The sequence below is a fragment of the Hippocampus bargibanti genome, linkage group LG11 (assembly GCF_051943395.1).
Source record: "Hippocampus bargibanti isolate YZ-2025 linkage group LG11, ASM5194339v1, whole genome shotgun sequence".
Lineage (NCBI taxonomy): Eukaryota > Metazoa > Chordata > Actinopteri > Syngnathiformes > Syngnathidae > Hippocampus > Hippocampus bargibanti.
This window is the reverse complement of record NC_142744.1, coordinates 16,886,468-16,913,867: the sequence shown is the minus strand read 5'-3', so window position 1 is coordinate 16,913,867 and position 27,400 is coordinate 16,886,468. Positions and strand designations below refer to the sequence as shown.

General features: G+C 43.7%; 1 long non-coding RNA gene across 1 annotated transcript; it reads left to right on the top strand.

The window, feature by feature from the left end:
- Window positions 1-1,254: 1,254 nt before the first annotated feature.
- On the top strand, window positions 1,255-20,388 carry LOC148891808 (uncharacterized). Its single transcript, XR_016116537.1, has 3 exons — window positions 1,255-1,564; window positions 15,139-15,274; window positions 16,352-20,388. It is a non-coding gene; the product is annotated as an uncharacterized LOC148891808 (long non-coding RNA).
- Window positions 20,389-27,400: the final 7,012 nt, after the last annotated feature.

Below are 27,400 nucleotides of genomic sequence, written 5' to 3'. Positions count from 1 at the left end.
GACACAACCCTCTGTATTTATCCGGGTTTGGGACCGGCACAATAAGACACTGGCTTGTGCCCTCTTGTGGCTACATTAGGTATGGGTTTTCCCACTAACATTTACATAATGTAGCACACTATTGTATAAAAATTTGACTCTCTGGTATATGGACAATGTAAAGCCATGGTGTTATCAAATAACTATAAACATGATATATCCTCATGCTAGTCTTTTGTAATAACTTCAAAAAATGTATACAAATACTTAGAGTCCAGCGAAAATGTTTTGTTTCTCCCCGTCCCCTGACCCTACCCTCACCCCAATCTCCATCCTAGAATTTGCTTTCTTGTCTTCCACTCAGGTCATTATACTCCATATTGTTGTCATTAGTGTTAGCCCCCTCATTAGCATGATCATCCTTCTTTTTTGACCGTACACAAGGCCGTCTTGTGGCATCCTAATCACGAAGGGGCGCCGGATTCAGCGGAGACTACCTCTGATGAGCTTTTTCCAAGAGGGCATTCCCATCAGTTAAGTAGAAACACCTGGTAAAATATTGGTAATTAGCACATCATTAGCTACTAATGCTTTTCTAATCCGTAGCGGTCTGTAGATTTGTCTGCTTTTTTTTTCTTTGGTTAGACACCCCCAACCCCTTTTTTAATGTTCTCTGCTGTTATTGTATTCCACTGGTATTTGCATCCCGAGAACATTGACTAATGCCCTAGTTCATCATATGCAAATGGTTTATTAATTACACATGCATTATGCCCATTTCCCAAAGACATCAAAGGACCTGCGAGTCTTCAGATAGTCCTTGTCAGTTGCAAGCTCGCGTTACAAATGCCTGCGTGTGCACTTTGCAAGTGAGGATTTTCGGGGCACAATAACGACATCTTCAATTAAAAATGTACACAGTAACCTCTCTACGCCCCGATATTTGCCAAACACCTCTGGTGCTCATTGCATGTTGAGTCGCTGCTGCAAATAGCAAATAATCACTTGAGCCAGACTGCGAAGAGCAGAACACAACACATCTTGAAATGAATGGCAATGCCAATAATCCATTCCAGCCTACACAAAAAAGGCCACAACATTTTTGGCAATATATAATTTAATAAGGACAAAATTGCACATAGTGCATTTTTATGTTGGGTTAGCATTAAGCTAATGGACTTAAAGGATAAGCAATGTGGTTGGGCTCTATTTTTAGGATCAGTGCAGATATCACATTGATGCAGGTGAGACCCAGGGTTGGTAATTTCACAGATACATATGCAAGAGAAAAGAAGTCCAAGATGGCAATCGTTTTGTTGTTGTTGGTGTATTGTTTTTGTGTTTTCTTTTCGTCACTTTGTGTTGTTGTGCATCGTGTGGAATTGATACGGATTATTTTTTCAGCATTTTTGCCCACGACATTCATCATGGAGGAGACTGCTACGGAGCTTCGTGTTTGCTGTCAACATTTAGCTTTTAGCGGACATGCACATTTCACCCTGACGTCCCTGATCCACTGGTGAAAAGGATGCTTTGATCCTCTCCTTTTTCATCTAGAACTGCTTCATACAACAAAGAGGGTGCAGTAAGTGCTTAAGATTGAATGAATGTGTCTTTTGTGTTGTGTCAGATTATTTGTTTAGTTTTTTTGTTGTTGACTTCAAGATGACGGCGTGAGAGTGGCTGCCTTTACAGCAGTTCTGTATTTTGTTTTTTTCTACTTCTTCATTTTCTTTTCTTCTTACTTTGATCACTTTGCTGCTGCGAAATGTAAATTTCTTCACTGTGAGACTAATAAAGGCTAATCCAATCCAAGGGTGAATAACCCCTTGCCTTGCTGCATGCCAGACCTCTGTCCCTGTTGAACCAGAAAGAAATAAAGCTGTGCTCAGCACGCGCAAGACAGCACCACCATTCCCGAGCACAACAGTATGAAACACAGTGTGACCAATCGATATTAAGTTTGGTGTAATTTCAGCGGCGGACCTTTTCTAACATTTGGTAATCACATAAGAAAAGTTGCATTTATAGAAACCATGTTGTACAAAAATGGAAGATTTAAAAAAGAAACAGTAAGGATCATATTCACTCAAGAAACACTTATGCTCATTTAAAAAAACATGAATGTATTGCAGAACACTCAAGGTGGGCTTCGCTTGTCAAACTTGGCTCTTTCAGATCAATAAATCAGCGAATGCAAACCGGCTGACATCATGATGGACCAGCGAGCTGACTCTTGAGGCGAATTTGAAATCAGGATGTTTAAAGATACAGTCCAATTGCTCAAATTGTTTGAATGCCATCAATAAGCCCTTATAATTCTGGAGGCCTTGGGCAAATTAGATTGGTGGAGCAGAAGAGATTTTGTTTTTATTCACCACAGTAGGTTCAAAACAGTAGGCAGGGTGCAAACAACTATTCCTGTCTCTACCATTAAAATGCTAAATTGTAACCGGACTGTCCAGTGAATCTGCTTTGTGGACGTGATAATGGTGGTTGGTCTCCATTGTTTTGGCCGGGCGTCACATTGTTTGCCTCGCTCACTCGTCCCCAGTGGTATGCACTTGTTAACGAGTCATACGGCAGAGTGTGATTTATCCCCACCCGAACGTCTCACATTGATTAGCAATAGAGCTGTAATTGGACGGCAGCTCTCAAATGAGAAAAAGATAAGAAAAGAACAAAGAAACGTTCATCTGCACCATGTACAATCAGTGGGATGAAGCATGCGCGTGTGTGTGTATGTGTGTGTGTGTGTGTGTGTGTGTGTGTGTGTGTGTGTGTGTGTGTGTGTGTGTGTGTGTGTGTGTGTGTGTGTGTGTGTGTGTGTGTGTGTGTGTGTGCGTGTGTGTGTGTGTGTGTGTGTGTGTGTGTGTGTGTGTGTGTGTGTGTGTGTGTGTGTGTGTGTGTGTGTGTGTGTGTGTGTGTGCAGCCGCCAGTCCAACCCTCAGCCTTCATCAGCTTCCGATGGGCCGCCCTGTTTGGGTGGTGCTGGAGTAATTCGCACAGCCTTTGCTTTGATGATTAAAACCGGTAATAGATCATTTTGCTCCTCTACTGCCCACTCGATTCTTTCTCCCCACCGTTTATCAATTTAATGAAAATAAGTAGGCATTAGTGGAGTTTTTTCCAGCTACAGAAAATTATTTTTTTGATGATTAAATACACTGAAAGAAAACACCTACTTTTTATAACGTTTATATAGTATCAGTCAAGTGCTAGACATGAAGAACATTTGGTTGTCATGGACCGTGTTTTTGATTCACTTTCATTTTATGATGTTCTTTCTCAATGTTCTCCATCCATCCATCAAATGGCTGTTTTTCAAAAGTATTAATTACAACGGTTTAAACTAACCGGTTATTCCAAGTCAAAGATGGCGCCCGAGTAGGCAGCCGTCAGCAAGTGGTCTCTCACAAGCCTTGCTTTTTTGTGTGTTTGTGTTTTATTCTGTTACTTTGTATTGTTGTATGATTGTGTGGGCCGGATATAGATTGTTTTTCAGGATTTTTAGCCACAACAGTCATCAAAGAGGAGACTCTGCTGTGCGGTTTCACATTTTCGGCAACACAAATATGCTAGCACCATTTTGATTGGGAGGAATGTCGGTGCCATTTGACTGTCATCACTGGACAGCTCTTGGGCGATTGTGCTTTTTTGAGCCTGTAATGGGCAGTATTTTCACAGCCCTGCTTTGTTCAGCGGAAAAGTCTGTGCTGTTGGACAGTCTGCGGCTGGATGGATACATGGCTTGAGGAGCCCGCGATGAGAAGGTGCGTCAGCGCAGAGCGCAGATCTGTATGTGGAACTGTCGCGGCTTGGAATTGAAGTGGATTTGTGCCGTCACATTTGCGCACCGCGGCACTGACGTGTGTATGCCTTTGATGTGCGCCTTTCAACCCTTTGATGTCTTTGATGTCTTTCAAGTCAGCTTGACTCATACCCACGCAAGGGTATATTAGTAGCCAGCGCGGGACAGAGAGATGGTCTTTTGTTTTTGACTTCATCGCATGAATGGCTGCCTTTACACCTGTCATGACACTCGAGGCTTGCGGGCCGGACTCGAGTGACGAAGGAAGATGGGGCGGTTAGGATCCGAAATACACGGCGAGACAGGTTTCCAGGAAAAAGTCTTTACTGAGACACGCATGCGAAATAAAAAACAGGGACAGGTAAGTGACTGCGACCAACAAAGGCAGACCAGACGGCAAGGTAGTCGCGAGGGTAGCTTCCGGAATTCTCCGACGGAGACGTTAATGTGCGATCGGCATATATAGTCAGAAGGCACAATCAGTTAATGACAAACAGCTGTGGGAGTCCAGGTGAGTGATGATTGGAGGGGCCGTCTCCAGGGAGCAGCGGAGGAGGTGACGGGAGGGGCGGCGTGCGCCCAGGACGGCGACGAGCTGTGACAGTGCCCCCCCTCAACGGACGTCTCTTGGAGGCCCACCAGGTTTGGATGGGTGAGCCGCATGGAACGCCCGGGTGAGAGACGGGTCGAGGAACCAGGAACATGGGACCCACTGTCGTTCCTCTGGTCCATAGCCCTCCCAGTCGACCAGGTACTGCACTCCCCTGCCCATGCGCCTGGAGTCCTGTATCTCCAGCACGGTGTAGACCGGTCCGTCGTCCAAAATCCGGGGGGGTGGGCGTGGGGGCTAAGGAGCTGGTTTCCACTGGCTTGAGGAGGGAAACGTGGAATATAATAATAATAATAATAATACATTTTATTTCAAGCGCCTTTCAAAACACCCAAGGACACTTTACAATAAAAACAATAGAACAAAGCACATAACAATAAAACCATAAGTAAAATGAAACATAATAAAATAGCAGAGAGAACTAGACATTGAAAGCAATTTTAAACGAATGGGTTTTGAGGTGAGCCTTGAAAATAGGGAGGGAGTCAATATTACGGATGTTGGGTGGGAGTGAATTCCAGAGTTTGGGAGGAATATGGGGTGGATCCGCATGGTGGGTGGCAGCCGGAGCCTCACAGAGACCGGGCTTAGGATGGCCTCGATGGGGAAGGGACCCGTGAAGCGTGGGCCCAGTTTGGCTGAAGTCCCTGCTAGCCGAAGGTCCCTCATGGACAGCCAAACCTCCTGCCCGACCTGGTAGCTGGGTGCCTGTCGCCGCCGACGGTCCGTGACCCGCTGGTTCCGGGACGCCGTGCGTGACAGTGCGTCCCTGGTCTCCTTCCAGACTCGGTGAGCCCGTCTGAGGTGATGTTCGATAGACGGGACCTCCACCTGGCCCTCCTGGGTGGGAAACAGAAGCGGCTGATAGCCACAGGCGGACACAGGCGTTGTGGGTGTACTCCACCCAGGGTAAGTGAAGGGCCTCCAACGCCGGATTGTGGAGGCACACGCACCGGAGGGCCGCCTCCAGGTCCTGGTTCTTCCTCTCCGTCTGTCCGTTGGTCTGGGGATGGTATCCAGACGACAGGCTCGTCAACGCCCCTCGGGACCGACAGAAACGCTTCCATACCTTGGACACGAACTGCGGTCCCCGGTCCGACACGATGTTCGTCGGAATCCCGTGGAGATGGATGACGTGGTTAACCAGGAGTTGAGCCGTCTCGATGGCGGATGGTAACCTGGTTAACGGGACGAAGTGGGCCGACTTGGAGAATCGGTCCACTACGGTGAGGACGACCGTCTTGCCACGGGAGGGGGGGAGGCCGGTCACGAAGTCGACGAAGATGTCGGACCAGGGTCTGGACGGTACCGGTAGAGGCTAGAGGAGTGCTGCCGGGGGCTGGTGGGAGGCTTTCCCACGGGCACAGGTCGGGCAGGCTTTCACGGAGAAGGTGATGTCCCTCCTGATCCCCGGCCACCAGAACCGTTGGGCGATGAGTTGGATCGTCCTGTTGAACCCCGGGTGACAGGCTATCTTGGAGGTGTGCCCCCAGATGAGCACCTCAGTGTGTAGAGGAGGGGGGACGAACAGGCGATCCGTGGGACAGCCCCTGGGGATGGGGGCCGTCCCCTGGGCTTGCTGAACTTTCCTCTCAACCTCCCACCTCAGGGCGCCCAGGATGCGCTGGGCCGGCAGGATGTTGGTGGTGATCTCCTCCCTTTCTGCCGGCTCATGAATGCGGGATAGTGTATCGGGCTTTTATAATCCGTTTAGGCGGTGAAGGGGTGTTTAGCTCCCTCAAGACAGTGTCTCCATTCCTGCAGAGCTAGGACGACCGCCAGCAGTTCCCGGTTGCTGACGTCATAGTTAGCTTCGGCGGGGCTGAGCCGGCGGGAGAAAAAGGCGCATGGGCGTAGCTTCTGGTCAGTGGGAGAGCCCCCCCCCCCCCTATCAGCATGGGTTCGGGGGATCTCTCCAGGCGCCGCACGTGCTCGCTGCCGGGTGTGGTCGTCCTAGGCCGGCTACGGAGCTCGTCGGGCCGCCGGCCGCTCTGCTCCTTCTGCCGCTCCCGAAGACAGTGCTCCAGGCCGATGACAATGTCGACCAGGTCGTTGACGGTGGTACCAGCATCGCGGGTAGCCAACTCGTCCTTGAGATCGGCGTTCAATCCGCGACGAAACGCCCCCCTCAACGCTCGGTCGCTGTAGCCGCTGCCAGCGGCCTGGATGCGGAAGGCGACGGAGTATTCCGCGACCGAACTGGCCCCTTGGACGCAGTCGAGGAGTCTTCCCTCAGCTTCGACCTACGTCACCGGATGATGGAAGACCCGGCGTATCTCGGCGATGAAGTCCGGGTACGAGGCGCACAGCTCCGGTCAGGACACCCGGACGGCCAGCACCCAGGTCTCGGCTTCTCTCGTGAGTAGGCTGGTGATGAAGGCTACCTTAGCCTCATCGCTAACGTAGGCGTATGGTTGTTGCTCAAACACGAGCGCGCACTGCATTAAAAATTGAGCGCAGCGCCCGGTATCGCCTGCGTAGCGTGAGGGGTGAGGTAGCTGAAGATAACGCCTACCCACGAGCGGGGAGGAAGGAGCTGTGAGGGTGGTGATGCGTGTCTCCATCTCCTTTAGCCGTTGAGCCAGTGAGAGACAGGTTTCCAGCAAAAAGTCTTTACTGAGACACGCATGCGAAATAAACAACAGGGACGGGTAAGTGACTGCGACCAACAAAGGCAGACCAGACGGCAAGGTAGTCGCGAGGGTAGCTTCCGGAATTCTCAGACGGAGACGGTAATGTGCGATCGGCATATATAGTCAGAAGGCACAATCAGTAAATGACAAACAGCTGTGGGAGCCCAGGTCAGTGATGATGGGAGGGGCCGTCTCCAGGGAGCAGCGGAGGAGGTGACAGGAGGGGCGGGGCACGCCCAGGACGGCGACAAAATGTGACAACAGCAGCTCCTGTATTTTTGTTTTGCTGCTATGAAATGTAAATTTCTCCATTGTGACATGAATACAGGCTAATCTAATCTAATCTAATCTAATCTAATCTAATCTAATCTAATCTAATTCATTTGATCCATCGTTTAATGACCAGTATAAGATTCTGTCATTATATTATGCTACATATTGTGTCATTTTGATACATTTACTTTGTGATTTTCCCCCCTTTTACTGATTAATGGCTATTTGACATCTGGGAGATGGTCCCTTTTGAACATCAACTTCATTTTCCTCAGTCAGAAGTGTGCTGCTCTGCCTAAAACATTTTATCCGCAATCCCTCACAACACTCTCTTTTACAAATGTTTGGATTGAATATGTGATTTTTTAAGGAGAATGCCTCTTCATCTTTTCCTTTGGGCTTTCCCTTCAGTAGTCGCCACAGCGAATCAGTGTCCTCCATATTCAACGGGTTGATTCGTATCATTTTTGGCCAAGCTTTTTACGTCGGATTCCTTGCCTGACACAACTGTATTTATCAGGGCAAAGGTCGAAGAAAAAAACTTTCCCCACATTGTTTCCTCCACATAAAACCACCAAGTGGCGCTACATCTCTCCTAAATTAAGCCCGCGATGATTTTTATAGAAATGCGTTTCGTGTGGTACACCGTCAACTATCATTTTTCATGAGGGGAGACCACACAGTCGGCACTTGTCCTCATTACTAAAAAGGTACTATGCCCCCCAACTCCAGTTGTCTCCCCCAAAGGTAACGTCATCAACACGACAGTCAAATCTATCTTACCTTGCTCTATTTATTGCCACAGTCTTTTTGATAAGGCGCGTGGGCGTGTTTGCGTGTGTGCCCCAAAGCAAAGAAAGTCATTGTTAAGATGGCCAACTCAGATGTCATGTAATTGAGATGATAGTGAGGGTGAAAAAACACACACACATTTCATGGATGATTAATGCAGGCTAATTATTCTGAGATCAACTGGAAGATGTCTGCTAGTTATATGGGCTTAATCTCCTCATTTTCACCAAAGCCATCCAGATAAAAATCTTTAGACACGTACAACGCCTGTTTGAAACTCTCTGAAGAGAACGTGCGGCAATGTCCCAACTTCATCAGGAAATGTGAACTAACAGGCATCAAAATAAAATTTCTGTGTGCTTTCCACCAGGTAACGCTGGTGGAAAGCACAGCACCAAGTCAGAGGTTGGGTGCATGCAACAATTAACTTCTTTCGTTTGTTTTCGTTATTATTTAGCCTAGTGCGGACACGCATGTGAAATCCGTTTGGAATGTCATTTAGATCAACAAAGACGGTTTCGTGCCCGATGAAAGGCTAATCTGTCACATTCAGATTCGGCAGCACGTGGCGGGTTTGCGCCTCCCTGCATATACACACCTGCCAATCGCCTCATCATGTCACTGGGTATTTAAGGGGTGTCATTAGGTCATGGGATCGCCTGTGAATTCACGTTGCCTCGCCACTGCTACTGCCCAGGTTTGATTATTTCATCTGCGTGTGTATTTGTGTGTCCCGGTCCAAGGCCCCTTTTATTCTTATAATTGGCGTATTACTCGGTGAACTCTCTTGTTAACTAACTTTTATCGTTTGTTGAGTGCGAGGGTTTGTTCTTCTCTTGCCCTCTTACTCTTTTCCGTTAGTGCTTATTCATTTCTCCTGGTACGTATTTGACCAGCGCCTTTAGCAGTGAGGTTTATGGCTGGTGAGGCACTGACATCATCAGTCAGATTGACAAACATATGAACTCTACAGAGTAGCTTATTCACCATTTGATTGGCAAGAGTTAATGTGTTTTGTTTAAAATGTCATGTCAGCATTTTTTATATCATTCTAGCATTCTTTATATCAACTGTAGCATCGAAAAAAGAATTTAAAACAACGTTATCGTGTTACCTTTACTGATAAAAAAAAGTCCATGCGGCACTCCTTTTGAAGAAAAGCATTGATACCTTCTTTGTAGAAGCCTTCCTTATCTTTCTCCAGTTTTAAAAGTCTATCTATTTCTTTCAATTTAGATATGTAATCCTCCTTTCTGAAAATAAGGCCAAGCAACACGAAAAAATGACTGGATGGTCGCACTTAACTTGCTGTTTACTGTCGCCTGCTGTCACTAATTCTATTATTCTGCAGCCGAGGAGGCGCAAGAAGAATCTCTGTCATCACCAGCGCCCCCTGTCATGAGGCAGGAGAACTGTGTGCCTCACCTATGCTGTTTTGATCAAAATAAAATAAAATAAACATTGTAGTAGTGTTTATAATGTAAAGTGACTCTACATTATATACACCAGCTAAACTGGAGAAATTTAGTTGATGTACTAACAGTGTTTGAAAACTTTAATAGCGATATGCAGAGGGACAGCACTGCGGTCTCACTGCAGAGCAAGCCAGCACAGTTAGCATAGTCATTGCGCAATCCATGGTGAGGCTCAGCCAGCTGCTGCCTCACCGCTTGTCTCTACTTAGTATTTGAACGGTAAATGTGAAAATTCAGCAATTTTGAAAAAGAAATTCAAAAATGGTGAAGTTAAATGGAAAAGAACTTTAAAGCACAAATCACAAAATAAATATAACTGTTTAATTTATTTTTTCGTTTGATATTTCCATGATGACAGATGAGGCACGGCCTCACCTGCCTCCCCTGAATGCACGTCACTGGCCTTTAGTTTGTATTTCGTTCGGTACATGTTTACGTGACCACATTAAATCATTTGTATGGTACACCTGTCTCTGTCTGCTACTTTGAGAATCCGGCTAAATATTTCGTTCCTAACGAGGTGAGACTCTCTTCGCCTCGTTCGGATCGTGACATAATCAATCGAATGACATCCTTTGGATGTATTGACTACTTGAAATGCCAGGAGGGCTGTTTATTTTGTATCACCCAGTATGTACAGATTTTAAACTGAACATAAAATCTACTATGATCACAGATAAAAAGTACTCTCAAATATATGAAAATTTAGTCAAAATTTGCATTTCCAAAAAGTGTCTTCTTACCTCCCCTACTACCAGAATACTGCTGGGATAAACCTGACACTGGACCGACACTTCAACTCCTTGCAGTATGTGTTGCTGATTTGATTAGTCCGAGAATTCCAAACATCACAGCAGTTAACGTTTTAAAATTTATATGTGAACAACAGCTTTTATAAACTGTACCTCATACATTAACTGACGTGCACCATGTTTTCATGGAAAGGGAGACATTGTGTTTTGCTACTATAAGACTCACAAGGGTCATATTATGGAAAAATGACTTTGTTTTCATAGAAATAGTTAGATCTCTGGAGTGCTTGTTTGCCCCGTCAAGTGTGAAATTAAACAACCAGGTAAATCTTCAGTAATCTGCTTATTTCTAAAAATGTCAAATTTTGCCAAATTAAGATGTCACAGTACCACTCATGTAAATGGATACATTAGCATGTGTCATTCATTTGCAGTCTGCATGGGGGAAAAAAAAATCCTGCTCTGAACGCTCCTCATTGTTTGAATAAGTCAACACTAAGACGAATCACCATATTTGTTGTTCAAAAAATATTAAAGACCACACAGTTTCCAGCACCAAAGAGACTAACTAAATGATTTCAACCAGGAGTGCATCACTAATTTGTCATCCTGTTTGCGTTTTGACAAACGGATGCCAGAGAATGCAACTCAGCTTTATTGATAGGGAGCTTTAAAAACAACCATACAAAGGGCTGTACAGTGATTCCTCGCTACTTTGTGGTTCACTTATCACGGCTTCAGTGAATCGCAGACTTTTTTTCAGGGGGATGTTTTTTATTTTTTTATTTATTAATGGCATGCAAATGTACAAACAAACAAAGTAAAAAAACAACACTGCAAACAACACTGCAAACAAAGCTGAATAAAATCAAACACAGTGGCTTTGAACAGCTCATGGAGCGTTCTGCTTCTAGAAATCATGCCATGTTGGTTTATAAAAATCTTCTTGCGAAATAAAGAAAGAGTGCCAACAACTACCAATGACAATGTTCTTCTCTCGGAAAAAGAATCCTTCAGTAGAAAAAGACACAATAGCGCAGCGGAGTCAGAACGAATAGGTGCAGCAGCAAAATATTGTTTTACAACACAGTTCTTTAAACTATTAAAAATAGTTTTTTTTTGTTTCATTCTGCACTATGTACAGTTTTGCATTGTGTAAAAAAAAAAAGCTGACTACATTGTACTTTGCGGATTTCATCTATCGCAGGTTATTTTTGGACCATATCTCCCGCGATAAATGAGGGTTCACTGTACATAAAGTAAAAACCAACCACGTGTAAGGTAGCTGAGAGAGGTACTATGGGACAAGACCATGAAGAATTATCCATGGATTAATTTTGTGCCCAGATAAAATTACGCCCCCAAAAAAATCAAACAACAGCCCCAATTTGACAGTATATTTTAAAATGGCTGCCTACTGTAAAACCCAAGTTGGAGACTGTTGGCTTTAGATGAAACACCAGGTGGCTTGACTCAACACAGTTGCCAGATATGCAAGTGCCATTCAAATCAAACACCATAACGTCTGTTTTCTTGTTGAATTTCAAGAAGTGTTGTTCCATCCAGCCATTGATATCCTCCAGAGAAAACAAAAATGCAGATGGAGTTTTTTTACTTCAGAATCAGAATAACCATTATTGCCAAGTATGTAGACACACAAGGAATTTGTTTCCGGTAGAACACGCTGCACTAGTATCATCACCAAAAATTGCAAAGATTGGACTGTCAACTGTATAGCAACAAAAAGAAACCATACTTTCATAAAATGGAACCCAATACAATGAAAACAGCACAGGCTCTAAAATTGAACCCTGTGGAACACCAGATGACAATGGGACAGAGTAGTACACAGAGCTTCTTAGGCCAACAAGAAAAGGTCTTGCCTGCCAAATACAATCTGAGTCATTCTACAGCAAAAAAAAGAACAATGTATCTACCTTCACTTCCTTTGAAGACATTTACGAACATTTCCTCAAGTGAAGAAAAATATATAAATATGAGCAGAATAAATGTCATTCTTTTGTGCAACAAAGTTCCCGTATACTGTTCCTGACCACATTTGGAGTTCGACTACAAATATGAATTTTAGATTTCCCGTTGTTTGTTGCAACAAGAAAAATTGCATGGATGCAAATCTTCAGTCCTCAAAACTGTACATGTCATCCCTGTGCAACTTTAGTCACAGGACACCAGGTACAGTGTTCACATGGGAAGTTTTTAACTCAAACATAATGCCCCCTTGAGTGTATGAGCGGGATGTGAGTGTTTGACAACATCAGAAATGAGTAAATATCATGGCTTGTGATGACTTCATCATAAAGGTTCTGATCATTACCTTGCTATTAGTTACTTCGGATGCTTACGCCTCGTTCATGTAACACAAACAACAGAGGCGGTGGGGGGTTGAGGGGCTGCAAATTATTTTGTGCTGTTTAATGAGGGGCTGCATTTGCATACTGGTCTCCACCCCCACGTGCAGCCTCATCTCTCATTTATAAAAATAAATGGCGGACTAATAAAGTCCACTCCTGGCCCTGCGGCCCACGTCTTGGCCACAGCGCAGGAAACACAATGCGCTCTCAGGAGCACCAATAACCTATTAGGCGGCATTCTCATATGGCGGCCCAACATTTGTCATATTAACACTCAAGTAAATGGTGCCTGTTATTGTGCACGCCACAATCAAAATTGTCTCATGTGGAAGTAAGCGTCTGTGTAGAAAGTCAGGCTGTGAAACAATTCATCCACTTAGAAAAGTCACATTTAATTACATCTCCCATCAACCCAAATAGAAGTAAAATGGCAGTGTGTTTGATTTTTGAACTAGTTTGTTATCTTGATTGCGTGTAATTGTACAGGATGCCACCCGAGGCGAGATATTTTTTTTTTTGCATTATTGAAAAGCTTTGATTTTGGCGAAGAACAGATTGCGCTTTGATTGTGGGACAATTAATGGGAAGGCTTACAGTTAAGAGTCAGCTAATGAAGTCTGTTTAATATGCTAGAACGACCGAATGTGATGCTCAGTATTATACTTCATTACAGCCCAAACTAGTAGAGAGGACAAACCAGACACCGTTGGAGGAGTGCTTTGTCTCCTCAACAAAAAGTGTGTTTCCTGATGCTTAACGGTGTACATGCACCGCTGATATCAATTCACCCAGGACCTCCAGCCGACCCTCACTTACTCAATTCTTTGGGTTGCTCCATCTTTCCTTCATGCTCAAATTGACACTTGGTGCACAGGCGGGCAGACAGCAAGTAAGAGAAGTTGCGAAGAGGGGGGTGCTCTTAGCGGCCTCCAGAGGTCTGGCCCAGCTGTCAGCCATCTAATCCAGTCCACAACATCCCCACGAGTCAGGTCTCGAGGCAGAAGAGCACGGCCTCGTATTCACGCCTTCAGAGGCACGGCAAAACAACGCCGCCTTCGTCGAACGGCCGCTCAGCTAGTCAAATCCATTGTGGTTCTGCCTAATAAATCATAAATCATGTTCCGCCATCTTCAAAACACTACTTCATGTTATTGTGTGAAATTAACACAATGTGAATGCAGAGAGCCGAGCTTTAGACTCTATATTGACCAATAGTTGGCCTGTTTAACTCGTTTTACCAAATACCGAAAGGCTCCTTTCCTAATTCACTAGCGCTAATCAATGCTTTTTATATGCTGCTTTTGATTACAGTCGATTGTGGTCACGAAAGCAGACATTCAGCCATATTCTATGTCGATTTTCTACATTAGTGTTGTGATATATTAGCACAGGCATTACCTAACATTTTTGCAGGAAGCTAATGAAATGTTAGCATTGCAGTGAAAATCGAGGAATCGTCCGATTGTCATACAGCAGACCTGGCTGATGTTAAAAAGAACGACGCCAGTCACATGCTCTTTGTGCTTCTGATTAGCACATATTTATTTTGTCATTTTTGTGGATCAACAATGTGAACAAGGCACATTGTGTCTCTGGCATGCGCGTGACTGTTAGCATTGTTGCCATGGAAACAAGAGTTAAAACATTGACGGCTTCTTTAATGCACTTTAGATGCAGTAATCCAGCCAGTGATCTCTTCCATTGTCGGACCTGGATTCAGATCATGTCCTATTAAAATTCCGTATACATCAATGTACAATATTCACAATTATTTGAAAATGCAAAGGCGGAAAACGTGCTTGTTTTAAACTATGGATATGTGTGGTTCTTACATGCTCGGGGCACAGACGTGGGGATGCGTATATTGTTTTTTTTTTTCTTCTTCTCGTTTCTGTGTCTTTTGTACGTTTCCCCAAGGCATTCTCAATATCAGCATTCCCGTAGACATGTTTCATGTGTTTGAAGCCATGTTGCCATACCTTGGAACATGACAGCAAACATGGCAGAAGCTTTTTACTCCTTCGAGGAACAGCCATTCGCCTCACCCCCCTCACAAGTATATGACGGGTGTACAAATCCAAACCCATTGGGCCACATTGTCCCCTGCGAACCCTTTCCACATTCTTTCTCTCTTTGTCTCTCTCTGTCTCTCTCTCTCTCTCTCTCTCTCTCTCTCTCTCTCTCTCTCTCTCTCTCTCTCTCTCTCGCTCTCTCACTCTTTCTCTCTCTCTTTTCTCTCTTCTGTGCTGACTCGCTTGAAAGACAAAAGACAAAAAGCCAACCCCGGATGCAAAACACAGGATCGTGACAAATTATGGTACCCGCTTAACTGCTTATCTGACCCAGCAACAGTGCATGTGGCAGATATCCTATTCGAATGTTTTCCCTGCGTTTCATCCCCTGGAAAATCACGAGTGTCTGTTTCCCACATGCTTCCCAAGGGAAATTAAGAGGCGCACTATGTATCTCTGGAGGAATCCCACCAAGAATGAGAATAAAGGAGGCAGCATGAAAGAGCAGTGTTGGCGTGAGCAAGTTATTGGGCGAGCAAAGGGATTGATGACACATCAAACTCAGGTACGGCTATGGAACAAGACACAAACTACAACCATTTGCCCTTGTCATCCTGACACTGAGCATTTCAGTAAAAGTACATGCAAGTGGCGGGAAGACTCACATCAAAAAGGATTATGTGTTGTGACATGTGCGCAACATGTGAAAATGACAGTAGCCCTCTGAACGCCTCTCACTGTTTTGCGAATTCTTACGATAGACCTTTTACATTTGGTGGAATGGCTTCCATGAACCAGATGATGAAGGTTTGCTTGCCACTCAGTCCCGCTAGAAATCTAGTCATGATACCAACAAAATGTATCCTCACTCGCACATTATGAGTTATTATTTTATTTCATGAAATTGATAGTCTTCTGCAGATGACGGTTCAATGGAGAAGACTTTCACTACCAACAAAACCAGTGACACATGGTGTTGGGGCAAACTTCTGATGGCAAACTGAGCCACAGCCATGACTACAGGAATCAAAAGTATCGGTTCATCAGACCAGTACCCGGGTAAAGTTCAGATACCTGAAACGTCTAACGAAGCAAAATATTTGTATTTTCTTGACTTCTCACCTTGGACTGCCCTATAGTCCGGTAATGTTCATGTCAACCTCACAGTGGAAGAAGTCATGGATTTGATTCCAACTCTGGCCTCCCTTTGTGGAGTTAGCATGTTTTCCACGGTCCTGCATGGGTTTTTTTTTCCGGGTACTCTGTTTTCCTCCCACATTCCAAAAACATGCATGGCAGGATAATTGAACACTACATTGTCCATCGATTTGAGTTTGAGCTTGGATGGTTGTTCGTCTGTGTGTGCTCTGTGACTGGGTGAAAAATCGGTTCACGGTGTCCCTGTATTACTTCATCGCCTCCATCACACCCATGACACATCTCTGCCCACAAGTGCTAGCTGCAAAATTGACCACTCTGTAACTGAGGTGAATATCTTCTGTGTTTTGTCGTCATTTCGAAAGAGGCAGAGAATGCCAGGGAGAATTTTGGGGGATTTTTAAGAACTAGCGGGGTGGTTCAATGAGGTCAGGATGACAGTCAATAACAGATGAGGTGGGGCCGACTTTGTTTTGTGTTGCAGGGTCGGAGTGAAACTAGGCCAGTGTCCAGACTCAGAGCACCAAAGGCACCTCCTCCCACCTCGGTCCCTGGATGCTTCATGTCATCCCTTTGACAGGACTTCATCAGGGACTTCAAGACGCAATTCTCCACCAGCAGACACTTCTCTGAAGAATACTCCGCCTTCCTCTTCTTCCTCTTCCCCCTTCTCAGCAGTCAGAGTTTTGAGGAGAAATGCTCTCGTTACAATAAGGAGGTCACATGGCATGGGACCCGAGGCTTTTGAGTGCCTCTTCCTCTTCCTCGACTCTCTCAAGACTTTCTTGCAAGTCGTGTGTGCCCCCCCCACTCAACCTCCCCTGCAAGTAGAGGTGCGGTAAATACAAATGTTGACTACATATTGTTGATTTCTACTCCGAAAGACAAACTTGTTAGACCTCATCAGGCGCTCTCTTATTTTAACATTAAAGCCTTGTTAGAGATATAAAGCCTCCAAAGGAGGGGGAATCCCTGGTGAGTCAAGCCGCTGAGAATACCCTTAAACTAAACAACCTTCCAGTGGGAGCGCTTCTTCTTCTGAGGATAGATGTTTAATTATCTCTGATTGTTTCATCCGCGGGAGGAAATCGCTTTCACTCCCTCTCGTTTGTCTTAAAAAGCATGTGTGTATTTATGGTAATGACTTTAAAATGAGCAGTCGGCGCATTGCATTTTTTTTTCCACGGGAAAACATACGGGGCTGTTCTCCGGACCCACCCGCTGATTAGCTGTGAATTTTAAGCATATTGGGATACTATTACCTGTGGTTGGGTTAATTGTGGTCAACCAACATATTGGTTGAAAACTGGATTTGGATGGGCTAAAGAGCTGAAGCTTGTCACCGTTATGGACAGTTTTTTGCAATGCTGTTGAAGTACAGAGATACCTCAGCTCACGAGCGTAATTGGTTCCGAGAAAATGCGTGTAAGGTGAAAAGTTTGTTTGCCCAACATTTATTTCCATTAAGAAACCATTAAAAAATAGAATAATCTGTCCCCATAAAACATAATTTTCGATTAAAGGACAACCAACATCATTTTTTTTCCCTAACTGACATCAGAAAAACATTTTATAGCATCTAAAATACCCAAAACACGCAGTATGATATTTTTAGTCAAATGCAAAACAACAATAAAAATGACTTAAAGTGTCCAAACTCTGCAAAAAAATTGAGCTGCGAATTGGGTATTTTCAGAAAATTCCACCCCCAGTTCGTGACGTCACGCCAAGACGTCCTGCATTGCTGGAGAATCAAAACAATGGCTTAAAATTCGGAAAAGAGGCTTTTTTGTTACTCATCCAGTTATGAATATGATTCAAATAGTTCCGAAGAGGAAAGCATACATGTTTGCAATCGATTAAATAATTTATTCCGGTCATTTTGATGCATCTGGAGAGAAATGTAGTGACAAACTCTTCAGTACTCACAGTACCCCCAAAAAAGAGGGCGGAAGAGGGCGACAAAGCTCAGTGTAAATTGTCTCCTGGGACGTTTTGTAAGCGAATATCAAATACACTGTAGAAGTCTTGGCGCAACACACAAGGATTCATCATCGCGTTAATTATGTGTTTTCCTTCTAATTTCGCCATCAACAGGGATCAACACAAAGTTTTCAGACCAAACAAAGTACCGCAGACCAAACAAAGTACCGCAAAAAGGGGATGCAATGTATGTCCTTTCTCGGTGAGGGGCGTTCCTTCAGTGACGTAGGGTGAGGACTCGTCACCAACTCAAAAACAAGACTTCCGGAATATTCAGCGCGAGTCTTAAAACGTAAAATATAGCTATATGCGGTGGAATATTTGTAAAATACGCTCAGTAGAAGTCATTTGAAGCGATTTTATGGACACAACTTGTCCGGAGACGTCGGTTGTCCTGTAAATAAGCCTTAAAACTACACAAAATATACCTTATTTTATGTGTAATAAATGTGTTATTGTATTGTAATTAAAGAAATAAACTGTACTGTATAATATTTTTTTTTTTTTTACATTTGTGATGGTCGTTGATGTAGTTGCCTCTTGATGATATCCGACGGAAGTTGCTGAGCTGTCTCGGCGATAATACCCTCACTCACACTGTCCCCTGCTTGCTGCTTTTCGTTAATTCAAATCAACTTTTTCAAGTTTTTCAACCTCTTCTCTTGCCTAAGACCGTTGCTTAGAAAACACAGAAACACCCTTAGCCACACGTAGCAATGGTTGACTTAGCATACGTGTACTGGGACGCAAAGGCACACAAACGCACACCTCGTTTGTGTTTTTCGATGATCTATTTCTTCCGCTCGCCATAATTTTCTCTTGTGTCCTCTTCGGCTTAACACTAGCCCACGGTGGGGTCTTTTTCGGTCCCATAATAGCAGAAGTACTTCACTCGATAACAAACCACACTCAAAGAAAGGGGGTGATGAAAACTAGTCCGCCAGCCAACGTGGCGCTATGTGGTTTGGTTCGGCAACCAGGACTATATGCTCGCGAATTTAATGTTCGTGAGGCGAAAAGTCCGTGAGCTAAAACGTTCATAAACTGAGATATCACTGTGTTGAAAATTCAAAAGGCAAACACATATCTTGGGTTGTTTCAACTCGACAGTATGGGTATTTTTTGCACCCTCTTTTGCTCGGTATACATTTGTAAATTGGTGTCAATTTGTTTGATATTAATAATTCAGCACTGGCTTGGTCCCTTTTGGGCTCCATGTTGGGTTACCTAGTTCACCGAATCTGGATAACCATTAACCCAGCATTTCAAGAGTATCCGGGGCTGTTTAAAAGAAGTTCAATGTGGTGGAAGTGTGATGAATTTGAATTTTCATACAATTCATATGTGTACTCAATTCATAATGTTGCCGGAATCTCAAAGGTGCAAAGGAAACAACAGAATTTCTCATTTTAAACAGATTCTTTTCGTACAGACAGTGTTTCAAATACCTGACATGTTTCGGCGTATACTTCCGCCTTCGTCAAAGTCACCTACAATACACTGTCTGGAAGAAAATAATCTGTTTAAAATTATATATCAAGTAGACAAGATAAACTTAATACAACAGAATTTATTTCCTGTAATAAAACAATTTGCTGTTTCTCATTGATTCTAACAATTTAATGTTGTTATTTGTGACTCATTCATCACATAGTCCCACCTGATGCCACCACCTTCTGGAGACCACGTCTATATTTTTTTAATAAGAAGGAAGTGTTAATTCATCATTATTTAATGATCATGTACGTCACACACGGCAGAGGTGGCGTGATATTGATGATCTCATAAGGCTTAACTTGGCGACCCCATATTTTTGCCAATTCCGGTGCTGTCTTCTCTCAAGCACACCTTCCTTTCTGGTTCTGCTTTCTGCTTTTTACACTTGGTACTGGCACATCTCTCGCTGTCTCATAAATGTGTGTGTGTGTGTGTGTGTGTGTGTGTGTGTGTGTGTGTGTGTGTGTGTGTGTGTGTGTGTGTGTGTGTGTGTGTGTGTGTGTGTGTGTGCGTGTGTGTGTGTGTGTGTGTGTGTGTGTACGTGCGTGTGCGTGTGCGTGTGTGTGTGTGTGTGTGTGTGTGTGTGTGTGTGTGTGTGTGTGGGTGTGGAGCGGGGATGTTATTTTTGGAGGTAAGACCAACTTTGGGACACGATAATCAGCTCCCAACCAAAAATGCCCAGGCCGGAAAGGTGAGTGTAATACATGGTACAATGTCTTTCATTTGAAGGTCATCGTTTATGTCCCAGTTGGACGCACCCCGGCAAATGTCCTCGGATTCTAGTTTTTCCTGGAGGGTGGGGAGGATGGGGGTATGGTGCGGGGTGGTAGGCAGCGCCAAGGGAGGGAACCGAGCAGATGCTCCACCAAGGGAGCATTGAATGTGCCTCCCGCCAGCCTCGTGTGTGTTAACCTTTTCTTTTAATTAACGCCGTCCCGACTCCCAGCTCCCGCCACCGTGGTCCGGAGAGAGGTTCCGTGGGCTTATGCAACTGTCAGGGACGTGCAGGGAGAGTCACGGGGGAGCCGCAGAGTCAGTGGGCTGGTGAAGAGGGGTGAGGAGGTGGAGACCAGGATGAATAATGCGTGCATTGCGGCGCACGGGAGTGAGAGTCAGCTCTTAATCCTTCTGGGCCTGTGTTATCCAAAATGCCTTCACAGAAGCATTCGGCACATCTGCCGGTTTTCAAGGGATAATGTGCCGGAGTAAATTGGACCTGCTGAGGAGAAGTTGGCTGCTCTCATTTGCACTGCTGCTCATTACTCTCAACTTTTTAATGGGGTGGGGCGGGTGTCGTAGTCTCTAGCTATCCATATTCTATTTTTAAAAAAGAGGGGAAAAGAGGCAATCCATTCATACAATTGTAAAACTGAAGTTAAAATTATGAGCAACGTTTCAATATCATGAAGAGTTCAATACCAAGAGGCCAATGCTGGATGTTTTGTGAATAAAAAAAGATAAAAAAGTGTTGTAATAATGAGAAGAATTTAATGTTAGAAAATTACGTTGAAAGTGTAGTTCGCAAAGATGCTAAACAGGAAAATATATATATGGACACGAAACACAGCCGATGCGTATGTGGAACTATCGCGGCTTGGAATTAAAGCGGAGTTATGTGGGACAGGAGATGTGAGACAGTCTCTTTTCATTAATGGATGCTACAGCTTTGTGTTTGCTTTCAACATTTAGCTAGTAGCAGATGTGCACATTTCACCATGACATTCCTGATCCACTGGTGAAAAGGATGCTTTGATCTCTCCTCTTTCATCATGTGACAAAGATGGTGCAGAAAATGCTTAAGATGGAATGACTGTATGTGCCCTTTGTGTTGTGTCACATTGTTTTTTTTGTTTAGTTTTTGACTTAAAGATGGCATCGCGAGAGTGGCTGCCTTTACAGCAGGTCCTGTATTTTGTTTTTCTACTTCTTTCTTTCCTTTCCTCTTACTCTCATCACTTTGCAGCTGTGAAATGTAAATTTCTCCACTACAAGACTAATAAAGGCTAATCCAATACAATCCAAAATTGGTAACTATGAATCATATGAGGAATGTGATTATGAATGTGAAAAATGTGGTTAGAACTACTTCTCGTGATTACAGTACAGTGTATATGATTAATCGATTAAGCCGTCTTTTTGTATTTAATCAATGAAACAGATCAAAACATTACTTTTTCAAAATTCCATCACATTATTCACACTTTTTCAAGTTGAAATAATTTAGGAGATACATAATAGTCTCATTGCACACAGTACCCGTTATTAAAAATATGTTACTTTTTTTTTAATGCGTTGCGCTTTCAAAAGATCTTTTCAACTCAAGGCTGTTTTTCCCCCCGATGTCTTTTAGGGCTATACTGGACAGTGGCAATGTCCCCCAAGGGGGATTGTCTCTTTTGGCATGCGGTGGCCATTTTGCAGTGGAGGTCAAAGCCATTTCGGCAGAGGACATAAAAAAACAGCAGAATGATTTTTGATTACGCCGTTGATCTATCCGGTTGGGGTTAAATGTGCCAATTGCACATTTTTTGTGCACGTTTAATGTCAAAGTGTGAAGAATACAACAATATAGTGTACATTGTGATTGAGGCTTGGTCACTTTCCAAATCCGGGCGAATGGTATTTGTTAGGTGTGGAGTGGTTCATACTGCTCCGCCAAACTTGTAGACCCCAAGTAGGTTAACTGGGCATTCCGTATCGATGCCAGAGATGCTAATAACCTCTTCTGACACGCCCATACAAAGTTGTTATTTCATGACTGTTATATATTGTGGCCTTAAAAGGACTGTCATTGTGGCAGTCTCAGGTCGTGATGCGGCAAGCTGGTCGCACATCTCGTGCCCGGAGTTTCATGATGAAGAAAACGAGCAGGGAAACGTTGCCAAGACCTTCCCCTCACGAAGACCCAGAGCAAGGGCACCATCTCCCCAGTCCCATAGATCAGCCAGCCCTGAATGTCAAAGCGCACAGCAGCCACCGCAGTGCCAGGAGTCCCCCTCTCTCGCCGCCTCTCTGGCCCGTGATCTGCTGTCTGGTGACACCACTGTGCTAATTACCTGGTCTGGGAGTTGCTCCGCGGGCTCCTTGGCTTGGGAAGATGGAAGTTGTGGATATCTGACTGGAGGGTCACTCTTGAGGAGGACCATACACTCCATATTCCAGCCGAACTTGTCAAGTCAAACACATTCTGACTTGGAACAGTGGTTTTTGTAAATACTAAGGGTCACATTTGCTGAAAGTTTGCATGTGCAACAATGGGCACAAAGTCAATTTCTCATGTAAACCCAACCGGAAGTGGATCTACTAACAGGGAATAGGCATCATCCAAAGGGACAATTCATTTTTATGAATTTTGGGAGGCCAAACAAACGCCATGGCTGCCCTTGTCTCTTCATTCCCAAACACCAAAGGTAGTAGTTTTCAGGAACCAGTCCACAAACCATTTGGTGCTAGAACGCATATAATATAGTCAGTTGAATAGAGTCCCACTATTTCTATATTTCAATCTATGCATATTATTTATCTCATTTTAAGTACTGTTTTCTGTATAGAATGTTTTAAATGATGCAAAAAAAATGAATACGTCACCTTTAAATTTGGGGATGACCAGGACTCATGCATTGTAAATAGCACAGTCACCTTATGTACAGTCATTACCGTTACGGATGATTTTGTTCTGTATTTTTGTACTTTGCACTACGTACAGTTCTTTTTCAGAAACATTTTTTTGTGCAGTTGTACATTTCAGTCTTCTGACATTTTCTTTTGTACATACAATACTTTATTTTATCTTTTTGACCCCCCCTTTTTTGTCCCCCCCACCCCTTTTTATTTTGCTGCTGTCGATTGCACATTTCCCCATTGTGGGACTTTAAAGGCTTTCTGATTCTGACTGTGTTTTATTGTTGACTTCCATCAGTTTTTGCAAATGTGTAATTAAGGGAAAGGCTTCCCTTTGGCTTCTTTATGCAATCACTACTTGCATATATATATATATATATATATATATATATATATACAGTAAAGTCTCGTTATATCGATATTCTCAAGAGTTAGAAAAAATGTCGATATAACCGTACTGTCGATATATCCGTCCTGCGCAGAACTGCATTAACAAAAGCCGCCAAAAGAGGGCATGCAAGCGCCATATAAGAAACAGAGCTGGCCATGAGTCCGCCATTTTGTGCCTCTTTTTTTTGGGGGGTGAGAGATGTTCCCCGAATGTTGCCTCAAAATGGCACATATAATTCTTTAATCGATTGCAAACATGTATGCTTTCCTCTACAGTGTATTTGAATCATATTCATAACTGGATGTGTAACAAGAAAGCATATTATCCGAATCTGAAGCCATGGTTTGGATTCACAAGCAATGCAAGACGTCTTGGCGTGAAGTCATTTTTATTGATGTTTTGCATTTGAATAAAAAGCAACATCGGTTGTCCTTTAATACACAGTATGGAATGTATGGTCATTTTCAAAATCACGCTTCAGTAGACAAAACAAGAAACATTGTTGCAAAAAACGATTGCATTCATATACAGTACAGTGGGCATGTACATAACACAACAGGGAAACTGCAACGCTGACATCTTAGTGTATTATGTATGCAATTTAAAAAAGTCATTAATCTTCTTCTGCTTCAGTTACAGTTATGTACAGTTTTTTATGAAACGGTTTTGCACATTTACAGTATACAGTTGACATTTTTGTTTTACTTTATAATTCGTATCTTGTTTTCTGCCCTTTCACCCCCCTACCCCATCCCCCTTTCAATGTGTTGCTGTGGACTGCAAATTTCCCCTCTGTGGGCCGAATAAAGGTTTTCTGATTCTTATTCTAATTCTGATTCTCATTTGCTCCAATGTTTAATTGTTCAACAATTTGGATTGGATTGGATTGGATTTGCCTTTATTAGTCTTGCAGTGGATACATTTACATTTCGCAGCAGCAAATGAAAGAGCAGGTTGAGAGCAATGTTGGAAAGCTGCAGTTTTACTCCAGCTTGCCAACTTGTAATGTATTTTTTTTCTCTTCGTTTTAATCAGTTTTCTATGAGAGAAGGCCTCGGTGCAACACCCTCAGTCACTTACCATCGAAGCTGTTTTTCTTTTGTGCTCAGCCTCAGGACTTTGGCTTGTTAGAAAAGAGTGTAAAGTCCCCTGGGGGGTGCTCCTTCCGGTGATGGGGGCGTTGCCTCGACCTCACTCATGCCCGGTGTGGGTGGCGTTCCGACAGGGGAGCGCGCACACAGCGGAGAACCGGACTGGAGACGGTGATGTGTCTGGTGGGATCTCGTAGGACGCAGCCTTATTCTCGAGGTCATGCATTCCGGCAACGGCTGTAATTACAAGCAAGTGAGGAGGAGAAGGAAGGGAGAAAAAAAGGTGAATATTTTGCCTTTCTCGAAACGAACGTGTTCTGCTCCTCAAGGGAGGCATTCACATCTCAGAGTTCTGCTAGCTGGATGGGTTTTAATGAGGCAAGTCTTAGCGTGTGTGTGTGTGTGTGTGTGCGTGTGTGTGTGCGTGCGTGTGCGTGCGTGTGCGTGTGTGTGCGTGTGTGTGCGTGTGTGTGCGTGTGTGTGCGTGTGTGTGTGTGTGTGTGTGTGTGTGTGTGTGTTTGGTGCACATGCATGTCTGCGTATCTGCCCTCTTCTAACAAGCATAATTGACCGATCGCATTTTTAAGACGCCGTTTTTCACCATTTGTAAGCGAATTCTTCTAAATAGCCTTCAGTGATGATTACTTCCTTCAGAAGTCATCACCATTCAAACTTTCTTTGAAAAGTTAAGTCATGACTTTTAGGTGGGTTTTCTTTCCTTCATGTTATGTTGGACTTTTTTGGGGGAGAGCCAAATGGACAGAGGAGCAAGAGGTCACGGAAAAGCCTCTAGTTGAGGGCAGAGGATTCTGGGAGGGGAGCAGCTCATCCCCGCCGAGACTCAAAGCGGAGGCTGAAATGTTGCAACACACACACATGCACACACACACACACGCACGCACGCACGCACGCACACACACACACACACACACACACACACACACACACACACACACACACACACACACACACACACACACACAAGACACACACACACACACACACACGTACACACACACAACTTCTTAATTTTAGTACAAACACACTTTGGATCCAAACTCTAAGTCAAACGATTTAGTGAAGTGAATTCAAAGATTTGTTTCTACATTTAAATACACGTTTGAAGATATTTGTTGACAATGTGTACGATTTACGGCTATCTAGTATTTGATTGCCTCGATTTGATGTTCAAATGTCCTTAGCTGTTTCAGCTTTCCTATTTTATCTATTTATTTATTTGCGGATATCGTGGTCGCAAGAGATTCACTTCATAGTCTGGAATGAGTCCCCCCAGCCTCCACTACATCAGAATTTTCAGCGTCTTTGTTCGCACGAGGAAGTATCCAGTAAATATTCAGTTTTGATTACTTGGCCCAATTCCAACACTGTAGCGTGCAGGTAGCTCGTTAGCTCACTATGTAAAGCAACTTCCGTGGATACCACAGTCCGAACAGCAGCTTGGTTTCATCATTTAAATTCCCAGGTGTTATCGGTAGTGATGGCAAAATGAGGCATCATGACGCAATGAGGCTTTCATCCAAATGGTTTTCTTTTAGGCCAATGAATCATGAGAGCTCATTTGTTCCATTGCACCATCATGTGGAAAATAAATGTTATGACAGAGAGTGATTAAAATACTACCATGTATTTGATGGGGTCAAAATGTATGGAAGAGGATTAGGGCCAACAAAGAACATACAATAAAGATGGCAGGATACTTACGTTTACCTAAAAATACAGACTTTAAAGGTTAGACTTTTGAGATTAAAGTCGGGATTCTGAGAATAAAGTCAAGATTCTGACTATAGAGTCATAGTTCTGAGATAAAACTGATAATCGTGGAAATGATTATTTTTTTCTTTGCTAGCCCTAATCCTGTTGTGTAAAAATGGCAGGGAGTTGTGACGTGAATGAATGTGCATGTGTTACTTGAAATACTAATTGCTTTACTTTTGACATTGAGACACAAACAAAGAACAGGACACACCTTTCAGTGATTTTTGTTGAGGGGAAGGTGTTCTGTTGGTACCCAAGTTCATTAGAAATAAGTTTACACTTCACCTTTTAAAATATCAACAAGTAGAAGACATTAAAATGAGGGATACACAGTGTTGTCACAGTAGTTTACATGATATATTCACACTGGTTATTGCAATTTGTATGGATCTTCTCTTTTTTTATTGTAAACGAATGCAGATTGATGATGCGAATTCCAGTCGCGCGAGGCATTGGCCGCAATCAGGTGCATTCCGAGGCTTTGGGGCGTGGCCATAAGCGAAAGCGACCCATGCCTCGAACCGCGCTTCACATTTTTTTTCAACTGCTTACTCGGCACACACCTCGGAGCCTCAGCACAGTTGGGCACATCACTAGTTATCACTTTATAGGGGGTGATTAGTGTTGTTAATGGTAAAAGACTGTGACACAAAGTATTGAGTGTATACAGTGCAGGGCTCGACATTCGCAGTAGTCCGGTCGCCCGAGACGACTTAATTTCCCATTTGGTGAGTTTGTTCCATTACTAGACAGCCCGGTGGACCAGTTGAAAATATATTTAAAAAAATGTGTTTTTAAGTTCAAAATATAAAGACAGCGTTAACTGAACCTCCATACAGTATGTGTCAACAAATCATAAATGTGCCGTTGAATGTATTACCACTGCACATGTATATAACGCATCTCATTGAGTCTCGCGTACTCTCACGTGATGTGACAACGAGATTTTCATACTTGTGACCATATAAATACACCTCTTTCTTGTTTACACCTTCTACTGTCAAAACAGCTTTGTAATGTGGAATTTCCTGAAACATTTTAAGCCGCCATTTTAGACGAGGAAAAAGCGACCTACGTCGGAAGAAGAGAAAAGGGTTGCTGACGAGGAATACGAGACAGAAAAACGGCAAAGGCTTGACAAGTCTGCATGGTTGCACGGCCGGTCCTGGCTTCA